We start from the raw sequence: 15,088 nt of genomic DNA, 5'->3' as shown, positions 1-15,088 counted from the left end.
ACCCAGCAAAACTTCCCTTAATCCCAAAGCTTCTCCTCTCCCACTCCTTCTATAAACTACTATTACTGAAACGTGACTTCCAACCCTGATGACATGGCCTCCCTGGCTACCTTTTCTAGTACTGGCTACACCTTCACTCATTTCCCTTGACTCACTGGTTGAGGCAGGAGAGTTGGAATATTCTTTGCTCTCTCCATTGCTACTCAATAACCTCTCCTTTGAGGTTCATGCTATTCATCTCTACCACTCAATAAAAATCCTGGCTGTATTTGCAGGTCACTCCCCTTCCTTCTTCAGTGAGTTTAGTACCTTACTCGTAATTTTTCTCTTTCCAACTCCTGCTTTTTCTTTTTCTTTTTTCTTTCTTTCTTTCTTTCTTTCTTTCTTTCTTTCTTTCTTTCTTTCTTTCTTTCTTTCTTTCTTTCTTTCTTTTTTTTTTGCAGGGCAATGAGGGTTAAGTGACTTGGCCAGGATCAAGTAAGTGTCAAGTGTCTGAAGCCGAATTTGAACTCAGGTCTTCCCGAATCCAGGGCTGGTGCTTTATCTACTGCACCACCTAGTTGCCCCCTCCTCCTGTTTTTATACTAAGGCTCTTCAATGTACATATTAACTCTCAAGCACCCTAACCACTCAATACCTCAACCTACTCACTTTCCCTGACCAACTTCACCCTATTTCAGCCACATAAAAAGATGGTTATATACTTGATTTTCCCATCACTCACAAATATACCACCTTCATGTTTAAGAATTCTGAAATCCTCTTATTTGACCAGTATGTTTTGGCTTTCCACCTCTCTCTCTGCCTCCCCTTACCAAACTTATCCTTCCTAAATATTATGACCTCCAATCCCTTGACCTCTGAATTCTTTCTTTGTTCATTTCACTCTCTTCTCTCCATTTTGAACCATTGGTTAATCAGTTCAAGTCTATTCTGTCTTCTTGAGTCCTTAGCTCCCTTACTATTTTCCAATTGTACCTTGCCAAGCCTCAGCTTTGGATAACTCTCACCATCTATTGCTCTCATACATGTGCTGCTGAACAAAAGTGAAGAAAATCATATGATTGTTCTTATTAGGCCCACTACAAATGTATATTACACAATATTAACTGAGCCCTTATTACTGCTAAACAATCCTATTATACCTTCCTTATTAATTCACTATCCCATTCTGCACATTGGCTCTTCCAAATCGTTTTATCCCTTCTCAAATCTCCTATAGGTCCTCCTCCTCCAACCCTCTAAGAACCTCACCTCATATTTTACATAAAAATATCATTTGCTGAGATCTCCCCCTGTTCCCCCTAAGGAGTAAGAAGTGGTTTTATAACCATCTTGGTTTTGAGCCCTAATTGGGTTGCTTCCCCCCATGATTATCAGTTGATATCAATTAGTCAGACAGATATAATTAGCTTTTAGAAAGGATACTGACTTAGGTGGTATAGTAAAAGCAATTGGTACCAAATAGCCTTATCAAGGTCTATGACATACTTTCCCGCTAATATATATGGAGTCCAGGAGACAGCAGGCCTAAACTTAGAGATCACATGTAACAAAGGGTAATTCAAAGCTCCTGGTTACTGGTAGTCTTTTTCTCTCCTTCCTGGGGGTAACCATGAAGGTGTCCTTAGGCATATTGTAGCTTTTCTACTGAGATCCTTATTGAGACTTGGGGCTACTTTCTCTTAGTATGTCTTATTCATCTTCAACCTTTGATACAGATACTTTCTAGTCACTATTGTTCTCAGGGCATTTCTGGAACATGAATGGAAAAAGTTAAAAATCCTCCAGTCCTCTAAAGTTCACGAGGTCCTCCTCTTCAGAGGTGGGAGTGAGGAGATCAAGACTTAGATTAAAATTGGAACTCTTTTCCTCACCTTACCTTTATACCAAGCAACGCCTTCTCAGGGATTTTGCCAGATGTTCAGAAATACTCAATTACAAATTAGCTTGTTAGTTGTATATAAACCTCACAGGACATGACCAGGTATCTTTAACCCGTCTGAATATATTTGCTATGCAACATTGCTCCATTTCTCCAAAGGCTTTTAAGGACTTCCAGATTGACCAAGAACTTCCCACACCTTGTCTAAAGATTGATTGATTGATTTAACTATTTAACATTTTTTTAGGTTACATCATTTTAAGATCTGAACTGTCTCCCCTCCCTCCCCACCCCATACTAGAGAAGGCCACCATTTGACACAGATTATATACATACACACACACACATACATATACGTATATATATATATATATAAAACCAAACTATGCATACTTCTAGTTATTAGTTCTTTCTCTGGAGGTAGATAGCATTTTCCTTCAGAGATCTTTTGTAGTTGATTTGAGTACTTATAATACTTATATGTGTATATATAATGTTTATATACAATATATAATACTTATAATACATTTGTGCATGTGTGAGTATATATATTTGTATATATGTAATACCATACTTTGCAAACTTCTAGTTATTAGTTCTTTCTCTGGAGGTAGATAGCATTTTCCTTCAGAGGTTCTTTGTACTCAGAGTGACTTAGTTGAACAATTTTGCTGTTACTGTATACAGCATTTTCTTGGTTCTACTCATTTTATTCGTTATTTCGTGCAAATATTTCCATGTTTTAAAAAAATCAATCTGCTTATCATTTCTTTCAGCACTGTAGTATTCCATCACAATCACATACTACTACATGTTTAGCCATTCCCCAACTGATGGGCATCCCCTCAATTTCCAATTTTTTGCCACCACAGAGATCTGCTATAAATATTTTAAAACAGATAGATTATTTTCCTTTTTTCCTTATCACCTTGGAAAAAAGACCTAATAGTGGTATTGCTGGGTCAAAGGGCATACAGTTTTATAAATCTTTGGACATAATTCCAGATTGTTCTCTAGTTAGTTACTTTTTAAATAGGTTAAGATGTTTGGATAATTTATGTATTAGCTCAATCAATTCCCACCCATACATAAGGAAAAACTTTCTAACAGAGCCATCCAAAAGTTAAATGGGCTTCTTTTCCTTCATTAGAAATCTCAAAGGCTAGATGACAACTTGGGATTGTTATAGAAGAGATTGCTTTTCGTGAATGAGTTGAACTAGTTTAAATGTTTTCCCTCCTGCTTATTGAGTAAGGGAAGCATGGAATAATCAAAATTATGCTATAGGGAAATCACATTGATAGCTGTGTAGAGGAGTATGGATTGGAGAGTGAAAAGGTGACCAGAATTGTAAGAGGACTGGGATCAGTTGAAGGAACTAGTGATATCTAATCTGAAGAACAGATTTATGGGGCTCATTAGAGCTGTCTTCCAATAGTATTTAGTAATATTAGCCCATGACATCTATTCTCTAGCTAGAGTTTAGCCATGCAAATTGGCTTGAAACTTTTATAAGCCCTAAGAAGGCACTAAAAACATTGGAGAAAAATGGCACAAACAGTGAGCCTCTGCTAATATTCCTTTGGTCTTGGCAAAACCTTTATCTCCCTTACAATTTTTTCAGGGCAAAGCCCTGACCTCTCCTCTTAGCTCTAGCTCGGCATTTTAACTATATGCTGGTCATTTTCATTTATATAAACTACTAACACATCAAACTCAACATGGGAGACCTTGAGGGGACCATATGGCATAGTGGAAAAACTACTAGGTTTGGGATTGTAGGACAAGGGCTCCAATCTCAGGCAAGATACATAAACTGAGTCTCACTTTCCTCTTCTACAAAATGAAGAGGTTGAACTCAATGACCTCTAAAGTTCCTTCCTGTTCTAAATCTATGATCTTATGCCTAAAATGGAACATATCACCTTCCGACCCCCTCAACCTCCTGCAAACCACCCCTTCTCCCATTTCTCTATTTCTGTCGAACCTATTTGTTTATCAGTCATCTAGGTTTGAAACCTTGCCCTCATGCCACTTGTAAGTCAGTTGCCGAGCTCTGTTGCTTACCTTGCATTATATCTTTCAAACTTATTCTTCTTTCTATTCATACTGCCATCATCCTAGTACATACTTGTCCACTCTATTTGGTAGTTGCTAATTGTTCTGTCTCTCTCTCCCTCTCCTTGTTTCTCTCCAATTTATCTTTCACATCAATGGCAGTGTAATTTTCTTAATGCAAAGGTCTGATCTGAGCACATCACTTCTATTGCTCTCTGACAGTTTGGCATTCCTGTTACCTTCTAGGGGATGCTACCCTTCTGCTAACCTTCCACAGTTCTGGTCTGAAGTTGTCTCAAGGACCCTTCTTGTCAGAATCTGTTTTTCTTGAGATGAAATGCTTGCAAAAATAATAAGGTTAAAGAATTGAGACTAGCAAGGTTGTTTCTAAAACTAAAGACCATCCTTGGGCCTGGACTGGTTGCTACCCTTCTTCCCATCACCAACCTTCTGTTCTGGCTATTATAGCTTCCACGTTTTCCTTTAACTCTTTTTCTACTGTACTATAAGATAAAAAACCAGCCCTTCATAACTTGGTCCCTTCTTACCTTTCCAGTCTTCCTTCACTTCACTTTCCCTCTTCCCATCCTTCAATCCCGTGACACTGGTCTCTTTGCTTTCCCTTGCACATGATATTCCATATCCTGATTCCAGGCGTTTTCACTGACTGTCCCTCATGTCTGGAACTCTCTTCCTCCCCATTTTTTCCTCTTTAGCTTTGCTGACTTCCTTCAAGTCTCAGCTAAAGTCCCACTTTCTATATGAAGTGCTTCCCGGTTCTCCTTATTCTTAATGCCTTTCCTTGGAGATTATATCCATTTCACCCTGTATATAATCTGTTTGTATGTAGCTCTTTGCATATTTCTCTCACCCATTAGACTGAGATTCTTGAGAGGAGGGACTGATGTTTTTTTTTTTTTTTGCATCCCCAACATTTGGCACAGTTCTTGGCACATGGTGGATACTTAATAAATGTTTGCTGACTGATAGACTCTCTCACTTTAAAAATTAAGTTTAGTGGGGCAGCTAGGTGGCGCAGTGGATAGAGCACTGGCCCTGGAGTCAGGAGTACCTGAGTTCAAATCCAGCCTCAGACACTTAACATTTACTAGCTGTGTGACCCTGGGCAAGTCACTTAACCCCAATTGCCTCACTAAAAAAAAAAAAAAATAAAATAAGTTTAACAAGAGAGCAAACCATCTCAATTAATGAAAAATATAGGATGAGATCCAAAAGTTCCAAATGAGTTCTTGTCTATTAACTCAAGCTATGATCTCCTTTAGTATTTATCTCCTTTTTCATCTTCTCTCATTATGACACCAGAAGGCTATCCTCCATAAACTCCAGAAAAATAATAAAAATCCTATCAAGATTATTCTCCAGCACCATATTTTGAATTACAAATTAGCTCAAATTAGCATTCACAACGAATCAACAGCCAACCAACAAGGTTCAAATTGACTATCTTTTACTAATGTCCAGAGACATTGCAGTTTTCTCTGTATCCCTGTCTACAACCTCTAGATGGTGCCAGAGGTCTCCAACTCAGTCCCATAAGGACTTGAGTTGGTAGGTCCCTTCTTTCAAGTCGATAGACTGTTGGCAAAAAGGATTACATGGCATATGGCTTCTTCACCTTCGCTGTACCACAAATCAGTATTATAAAAAGCTGTAAGTTTTTTTAGAGCACACTCACTGTGCCCAACTAATGGATAGGAACATCCATATCCCTGTTGTACAACTCAAGACTATTGCTGGAAATCCAAAACATAACATGGCTGGCATATGCCAGTCAGACAATAACATACTGAATAACTACCCTGAAACCACCTATATCTTCTTCCCTTCTACTCAGGAACTATTCTGTGTTTTGTTTGTTTTCCCTTGATTGGCTACAGTCAGGCTTAGACCCCCTTAAATCTACGATGGAAATCAAGGCTTACCTGCAGCCTGATTTTGCAGACATAATTCTTGAAGTGACCCATTTCCCAGACCAGGAGTTGTTAATAATCTGAATTGTGGGAAAAATGCAAATATGCTCAAAAAAGGATATTGCCATTATAGACTCAGAATCACAGACTTTGAGAGTCACAAGGGACTTTAGGAGTCATCAGGTTTGGCTCAACCCAAACCTGAGAAAGAACCCATCCCCCTTCCCCATAAACCTGACAAATGATCATAAAACCTCTTTGAAGATCTCTAGGGAGGAGACAATCCTTTGCCACTTTTGAGTAGCTACAATTATTCAGAAGTTTTTTCCTGATATTAAGCCTAAATTTGCTTCTTTGTCACTTTTTTCCTACTCTCTGGTACCAAACAGACTAAGTCTATTCCCTCTTTTACATAACAGCCTTTCAAATCCTAGAGGCAGCTATAATGTCCCGTTCTGAGCTTTCTCTTATCCAGTTGAAACACTGCTATTCCCTTTAACTGTTTCTTATGTGGCATGGATTCGAAGTTCTTGACCATTCTAATTGACCTCTTCTGATAGTCCTGCAGCAATGACCTTTCTAAAATGTGATGCTCAGAACTGCACTTCCCACCTAGCTGTTGACTTGAGTGAACTTCAGCATTATCTCTAGAAACTCATTTTCCTGAAAGATCAAATCAACTCTGAAACTCAGACCTCCTCAGTACCCCTAGGTCCTTAGTCTCCTTCCTTTCTCTGGGGAGGGTAGAGGATGGATATAGGGGAGCTCATCCCAGGTCCTCTATTTAAGTGAGGGAGCCTAGACAGACACCTTACCTTGTCATTTCCTTCCTGGCTGTAGGACTTACCATTCCCCAGATTCCAGTACCTTCTCTCTCCTCTCTCCCTCTTTCCTTCCCCTATGAGAAGTAATCTCATTTTTTATGTGCTGTGAATTCCTTGAGGGCAGGGATTGCCTTTTGCCTGTCTTTATATCCCCAGTGCTTAGCACCTTTTATTGTTTGTTCAGTCTTTTTAGTCATGTCCCACTCTTTGTGACCCCATTTGAGGTGTTCTTGGTGAAGATACTAGCATGGTTTGCCATTTCTTCTCTAGCTCATTTTACAGATAAGGATCTGAGGCAAACAGGGTAAAAGTGACTTGTCCAGGATCACAGAGCTAGTAAGTGTCTGAGGCTATATTTGAATTCAAGAAGAGGACCCTTTCTGATTCTAGCTAGGCTTGGCACTCTCCACTGTGTCACCTGTCCATTTAGTACCTATTAAGTATTTAATAAATGTTTACTGACTAAACTGACTGGAGGGATTAGGGTAGAAAAGAATAGGGCTATTAACTTCCTTTTCTGGAAAACTATGCCTCTTTAAATGTAGACCAGTTTTTTGTTTTTTTTTTTTTAGTGAGGCAATTGGGGTTAAGTGACTTGCTCAGGGTCACACAGCTAGTAAGTGTTAAGTGTCTGAGGCTGGATTTGAACTCAGATACTCCTGACTCCAGGGCCAGTGCTCTATCCACTGCACCATCTAGCTGCCCCTAGACCAGTTTTTCATGCAGGTATAATTATCCCAGCCAGTCAGTGTGGTCTCATGAGGCACTATCTGAGACATTTTATTTTATTTTTTCTTTTAAAATTTCTGTCTTTTTTTTTTTGGTGTTGTTATTCTGGATTTCACAAACATGAATATTTTCATGTGCAAGGAAAAAAGATTTTTGTATGTAACCATGAAGCTCTATTTTATATGTTTTTTTTAAAGTATAAAATAAATTCATCACATTAGTTTCAAAGATCCTGCTTATCTGGGTCTCCCACTGAACTAATTTCTGTCTTCTGTGCATTTTAAAATGCTTCATTGATGCTCTTTTCTTTCTTTCCTTTTATTGCCATCACTATTACTAACCTTCCTCTTTCCCTCAATTCTCCCTCATCAAAATTTTTTTAAACCCTCACTTGTAACAAATTAGCATATTTAAGCAAAATAAATCCATTCATAAGTCATGTCCAAAAAATGTGTTTCTCATCTCCAACTATAAGCCATACTCCCTCTGTCAGGAAGTGGGCAGTGTTTCTTGTGCTTCATCATCAATCCACTGGTGTTGTGGCTAGTCATTACATTGATCAGAGTTCTTACATCTTTTAATGTTGCTTGTCTTTACACTGTTGTGGTCATTATATAAATTGCTCCCCTGATTTTGCTTACTTCACCCTGTATCAGTATTCTCAGATTTCTTTGCATCTATGCCCTTCAGAATTTCTTATGGTTCAATAATTTTCCATCATATTTTTATGCCATGTTGCAAATCTTTCTTTTTGAGAACTGTTTGTTTGTATCCTTTGACCATTTATATATTGAGAAGTGGCTTTCATAGTTTTGTTAATTATCTATATATTATGGACACCAAGGAATTTGATACAATGATTTTTTTAACCAATTCAATGATTTTTCTTCTTACCCTAGTTGCACTAATTTTATTGGTACAGAAACTTTTCAAATTCATGTAATCTAAATTATCTATTTTTTAAATAATTGCCTTTATTTTTTTGTATCACCTCTTGTTGAGTTCATAATACATCTCTTACCCATGGTTGTGAAAGGTATATGATCTTCTAGGTTTTTTATGACACAATCTTTAATATTCAAGTCAAATATTCATTTGGAATTTATTATGCTATATAAGATGTTGGTTTATGCCTAATCTTTGCCAGACCATTCTCTAGTTTTCAGAGCAGTTCTTGTTAAATAGGGAGTACTTTCCTAAGTAATTTATGTTTTACAGTTTATCAAACACTGGGCTTTTGACTTCTGTGATTTCTGATTCTCTCTTACCTAGTGTGTTTCATAGATCTACTTCTCTCTATATTTTTTAACCATTACTACATGGTTTTCATGATTGAAGCTTTATAATATAGTTTGAGGTTCAAAAGTGCTATTCCCTCTTTATTCCTATATTTTTCATTATTTCCCTTGATATTCTAGATATTTTGTCCTTCCAAATGGATTTTATTATTTTTTGAGTTCTATAAAATATTCCCTTAATAGTTTATGTGTCATAGTATTAGTACTCTAAATAACTCTGTCATTTTTGTTACATTGGCATGACCCAACCATTAACACTGAATATTTCTCTAGCTATTTAAATTGTCCTTTCTTTCTTTCTCCCTTTTTTTTCAGGGCAATGAGGGTTAAGTGACTTGCCCAGGGTCACGCAGCTAGTAAACATCAAGTGTCTGAGACCAGATTTGAATTCAGGTCCTCCTGAATCTAGGGCCGGTGCTTTATCCATTGTGCCACCTAGCTGTCCCCTTAAAAGTGCTTTTTGTGTGTGGGGGACATTGAGGGTTAAGTGACTTGCCCAGGGTCACACAGCTAATGTCAAGTGTCTGAGGCTGGATTTGAACTCAGGTCCTCCTGAATCCAGGGCTGGTGCTTTATCCACTGCGCCACCTAGCTGCCCCTTTATTTCTTAAAGGAGTATTTTGTAATTGAATTTATGTAAATATTTTAAGTGCTTTGGTAGGTCTACCGCTAAAAATATTTTATGCATTTTGTAGTTATTTTGAATGGGATTTCCTTTTCTATTATTGCCTCTTGTGTTTTGTTATTATACAGAAATTCTGTGGATTTTTGTGGACTTATTTTGTAGCTTTAAAGCTCTTTTATCAGCTGGTATCTTTCCTTATTTCTTAGTGACACTGGGCTCAGGATAAATCAGAAGAAGTTTCTCCTGTGAGAAGCAAAACCAAAGATGACCATATAACAGGACATACATATTGAAGAGTCAAGGGACTATTAAAGTTTAGACTGACCAACTAGATATCAGGACCAACACACCTAAGAAGTGAGGTGAGATAAAATTCTATTGCAGGAAAGTCAATTAGGCTTGGCTACTACCTGACCAGGAGCTAGGAGAGAAAGAGAAAGAGAGAGAGAGAGAGAGAGAGAGAGAGAGAGAGAGAGAGAGAGAGAGAGAGAGAGAGAGAGAGAGAGAGAGAACCCCAAAGGTCAGGACCATCATTTCAAAAAAAATCCCCCTCTATTCTCAGGAATATGACAAGCATCCGGGCTTTCTCTACCCCACCCCAAAGAGGAACTTTCCATTTTCAGGTGGATACCCCATATATCCTCTATAAAAGCTTTTGCCTTCATTCTGTTCTGGGAGGAGGATGTTTCTAAGCCCTTCTCCCCAGGGTGAATTCTTTGACTTACCACTTGGTCACTTTCTCTAGCACCAAATAAAAAAACACTTTAATTTTAATTGGACTGTGTGGGAGTGTAATTCTTCATTGAGGAATACCTAAGGACCCCAACCATTCTGGTGACATTAGAATTTTCTAAGCAAACTATTCTTCCATCAGCAAAGAGTGATAATTTTATCTTCTCTTTGACTTTCTTTAGACCTTCAATTTTAAATTAATATTTCATTAATGATACTGGTATGTAGTTTTCCTTCTTTGCTTTATCCTTCCTTGGTTTAGGTAATAGGACTATATTTTTCTTATAAAAGGAGTTTAGTAGATCTTTTCTTTCTCAAATTTTGAGAATAATTAGTACAGTGTTAGTATTGCTTGCTTTTTAAAAACTTGATAGAATTCTCCTGTAAATTCATCAGGACCAAGAGCTTTTTCCTTTGGTAGTTTCTTTATACCTAGTTCTATTTCCTTTATAGGCAGTTGCTGGTCTGCCTGCCTCAAGTTTCTACCTACTCAAATCATTCTCCATTCACCCACTAAAGTGATTTTCCTAAAATGCAAGTCAGATCATGCCATGCCCCCTGCCCCACTTCAGTAAATTCTAGTGCCTTCTTATTGTCTCAAGGGGGTAAATACAAAATGCTATTTGGCATTTAAAACCCTTTATAACCTGGCTTGATTCTACCTTTCCAGTCTTCTTACACTTTTCTTTCTGACATATACTTTTCAGTCCAGTGACACTGACCTCCTGGCTGTTCCAAAATATTTTATCTTTGCTCTAGGAATTCTGTCTGGCTGAATCCTGTACCTGGAATGATCTCCCCTTTCCTTTCTGACTATAGATCTCCCTTGACTTCCTTTAAGTTCCAACTAAAATTTTACCTCCTGTAGGAAGCCTTCTCCAGCCTCTCTTAATTCCAGTGCCTTCCCTCAGTTAATTATTTCCCATTTATCTTGTATATAGCTTGCTTTGTATATATTTGTTTGCATGTTGTCTCTTCCATTAGATTGTAAGCTTCTTGAGGGAAGGTCAGTCTTTTGCCTCTTTTAAATATCCCCAGTGCTTAGCACAGTGTCTGGCACATGGTAGGTGTTTAATAAATGTTTATTGAATTCTGAGATTGGACTATTAAACTCTCTATGCTTCATTTAGTTTGGATATTTCATATTTTTGAAAGTAATCAATCCTCCATTCTTTTGTGTTATCAGTTTTGTTAGTATATAATGATAGATAGTAGGTTCTGGCAATTCTTATTCTCTTTTTTTGTAATTTCACCTTGTTCATTTGCTATTTTGTTGATTTTAGGTAGGTTGGTTAAAGGTTTGTCAATTTTGTTAGTTTTTTCAAACAACTAGCTTTTAGTTGTTTTTTTTTGTAAGCAACAGATTATAAGGTTTTGTTTTCTTATCTGATTAATTACTCTCTTTCATTATATTAGATCATTTAATCATTCACATTAAAGTCATGAGAGTTAGATTTTGCTCCATTTATATCTGTAGTATTGCTTTTTTCTGAATTGGGATCCCCTCCCCCACTTCTTCTAAGATAACATTTTGTTCCCATAGTTATTTTTTGCTTAATCTATTTTAAGGCAACTTGATTCCCACAGGCATTCTTTCCCTCATCCTCAAAGTCTTCCTTTCATTTGTCACTCCTTTCCCTAGTTTTGGAGCTTTAATTAACTTGTTGATTCCTCAACCATTCCCCTGTATCCCTTTTTCTTGCCAAAATACTAGGTGTCCCCCCTTTCATAAAAAGACATACAAGGAAGAAATATACTGAAGGGAAAGTGGGGGTAAGGGCAATGCTTCAACATCCCTCAAAATTCACATCAGAATTGGTTCAAAGGGGGGGGGAAGAATACACGTGCACACACACACACACACACACACACACACAAATTGGGTATAGAAATCTACCTTACCCAATAGGGAAATAGGAGGGAGAGGGGATAAGAGATATTGTGGAGTCTGATAGAAGGAAGGGAGAATTAAGAGAGGCTGTGATCGGAAGCAAAAGAGAGGAGGATAAACAGAAGAACATGAGATGGAGGGGAATACAGTTAGTTATCATAACAATAAATGTGAATGGGAACAATTCACCCAAAAAACAGAAGTGGATAGCAGAAAAGACTAAAATACAGAATCAAAAATTTTTGTTATTTGCTGGAGGTACATTTGAAACAGAAACACACACACACAGAGTAAAAACAAAGGGCAAAAGTGGAATCTATTATGCTTCAACTGAAGTTAAAAAAAAGTAGGAGTAGTAATTATGATCTCAGACAAAGCAAAAGCAAAAATAGACTTAATTAAAAGAGGTAATCAGGGAAACTACATTTTGATAAAAGTTACCATAAACAATGAAGTAATATCAACAATTTAAGGGCAAATTTCTCTGATAAAGTCCTCATTTTCAAATATATATAGAGCCAAGTTGAATTAATAGAAATAAGAGTCATTCCCCAATTGATAAATAGTCAAAGAATATGAAGAAGCAGTTTTCAGAAGAAGAAATCAAAATTATCTTTAGTCATGTGAAAAAATGTTCTATATCACTATTGATTAGAAAAATGGAAATTAAAACAACTCTGAGGTACCACCTCACATCTATCAGAAATGACAAATACTGAAGGGTATGAGGGAAAATAGGCACACTAAAAAACTGTTGGTGGAGTTATGAATTAGTCCTGCCATTCTGGAGAATAATTTGGAGCTATGCCCACAGGGCTATAAAACTGAGCATACCCATTGATCCAGCAATGCTACTATTGGGTCTGCATCCTAAGAGATTAAAGAAAAAGGAAAATGACTTAGATGTACTAAAATATTTATAGCTGTTTTTTTTTTGTCACTGCAAAGAATTGGAAACTGGGGGAATGTTCATCAATTAGGGAATGGCTGAACAAGTTGTGTCATATGATTGTGATGCTGTTGTGCTATAAGAAATGACAAGGGGATTGGCTTCAGAAAAAAACAACAGCATGGTATGACCTATATGAACTGATACAAAGTGAAGTGAAAAGAACCAGGAGAACATTATATACAATAACATCAATATCCTAATGATGATTAACTGTGAAAGATTTGGCCACTCTGATAAATACAATGATTCAAGACAATTCCAAAGGACACATGATGCAAAAAATGCTATTCATTGTCAAAGAACTGATGAACTCTGAGTACAAATTGAAATATTCTTTTCTTGCATTATTTGTTATTTATTTTAATAGTATTTTATTTTTTCCAATTACATATAAAGATAGTTTTCAATATTCAATATTGCAAGATTTTGAGTTCCAAATTTTTCTCCCTCCCTTTCTTCCCATCTCCTTCCCCAAGGCAGCAAGCAATCTGATATAGGTTATATATGTACAATCACGTTAAACTTATTTCCACATTAATCATACTGTGAAAGAAGAATCAGAAAAAAAGGGGGAAACGACAAGAAAGAAAAAAACAAAACAAACAAAAAAGTGAAAATAGTACACTTCAATATGCATAGTTCTTTTTCTGGATGTGGAGAACATTTTCCATCATGAGTCTCTTGGAATTGTCTTGGATCATCGTATTGCTGAGAAGAGCTAAGTTTATCACAGTTGATCAATGCATAATGTTGCTGTTACTGTGCCCACTTTACTCAGTAGCAGTTCATATAAATCTTTCCAGGTTTTTTGGTAGGAATTTTTCAAATTCCCATCTTTTATTGAAAGTCCATATTTTTCATTAATTAGACTCATATTTGGAGGGTATGTCATTTAGGATTTCAACTTGAATTCCTTTGCTTTTCAGAATGTTATTACACCCTTCTGTGGGCTCTGCTGGGTACAGAATAGTCTAGTGTTATTTGAATATTCTTCCATTGACACTTGAAGGTTCTTTTCCGATTCACTTGTAGAATTTGTTTTTTTGCCATTGAATCTTTTAAATTCAATGACTGTATGTTTTATAATTAACAGCATGGAGCTTTGTTTTTTTTTTTTTTTTTGGTTGTTGTTTGTTTGTTTGTTTTCCAAGAGATGAACTGTGAATCTTTTTGGGTTTTGTTTTTTTATTCAGAAATTCCATACATTATTTCTTGCATCATGGTATTCAGGTTTTTTGACTTGTCATGTTCTGGGAAGCCAATGATCCTAAATTTTTCTTCTGTCTTCTTGATTAATATATTTTGCTTGTATAGAGATGATGTGGTCTTTCAACCCTACTGATTTATGCTTCTCTTCTTTCTTTACTTCAGTCTATTTGTATTTCCACCTCATTGGAAAGACTTACAAGCATAGATGCAAGTTTTTCAACCCCATTATATTTTTTCTAAGTCAAACATTTCTGCCATTTGTCCTCTTTTACCTACCTTTTTTAAGATTCCTCTCTTGAATCATTCAGGAGCATCTTATCATGGCTGAATGCTCTTGAGAATATAAAGAGAAATTTGTATTTCATAAGATTTTGGTTCAATTTCCTTTGTCTTATAATATTTATTTAGCTTTTGCAATTATTTCACTTTCTTGGTAGCCACCTTTCCTTCTCTTTTAATTATTTTGGTGTTGGTTTATCTGCTTGTGCTCTAAGTTTTTAACTATTTTATTATTTCTTTGTTCTTTCATGGGTTTAGTCCTTTCTACTAATATTCTCCATACTTTCCCCTTTGATTTATAGTCCACCTCCTCCACTCCCAAACCTGTCCTAGGACTAGATCTCAAAACTATCTCAGTCGGTGGTGGCTAGGTGGCGCAGTGGATAAAGCACCGGCTCTGGATTCAGGAGTACCTGAGTTCAAATCCGGCCTCAGACACTTGACACTTACTGGCTGTGTGACCCTGGGCAAGTCACTTAACCCCCATTGCCCCACAAAAAAAAAAAACCCAACCAAACAAAACAAAACAAAAAAGAATCATAAAACTATCTCAGTCTCCTCCCAAATTGAGAAATTTCCTTTTAACTGTCTTTAGTCTCTGCCACAAGCAACTTTCACTGGGAGAGAAGTATAGAAACTGCCCCAGATGATTGCCAGTGCCTTTTTCTTCAGGCC

The sequence above is a fragment of the Dromiciops gliroides genome, chromosome 1 (genome assembly GCF_019393635.1).
Source record: "Dromiciops gliroides isolate mDroGli1 chromosome 1, mDroGli1.pri, whole genome shotgun sequence".
Lineage (NCBI taxonomy): Eukaryota > Metazoa > Chordata > Mammalia > Microbiotheria > Microbiotheriidae > Dromiciops > Dromiciops gliroides.
This window is presented reverse-complemented; position numbering follows the sequence as displayed.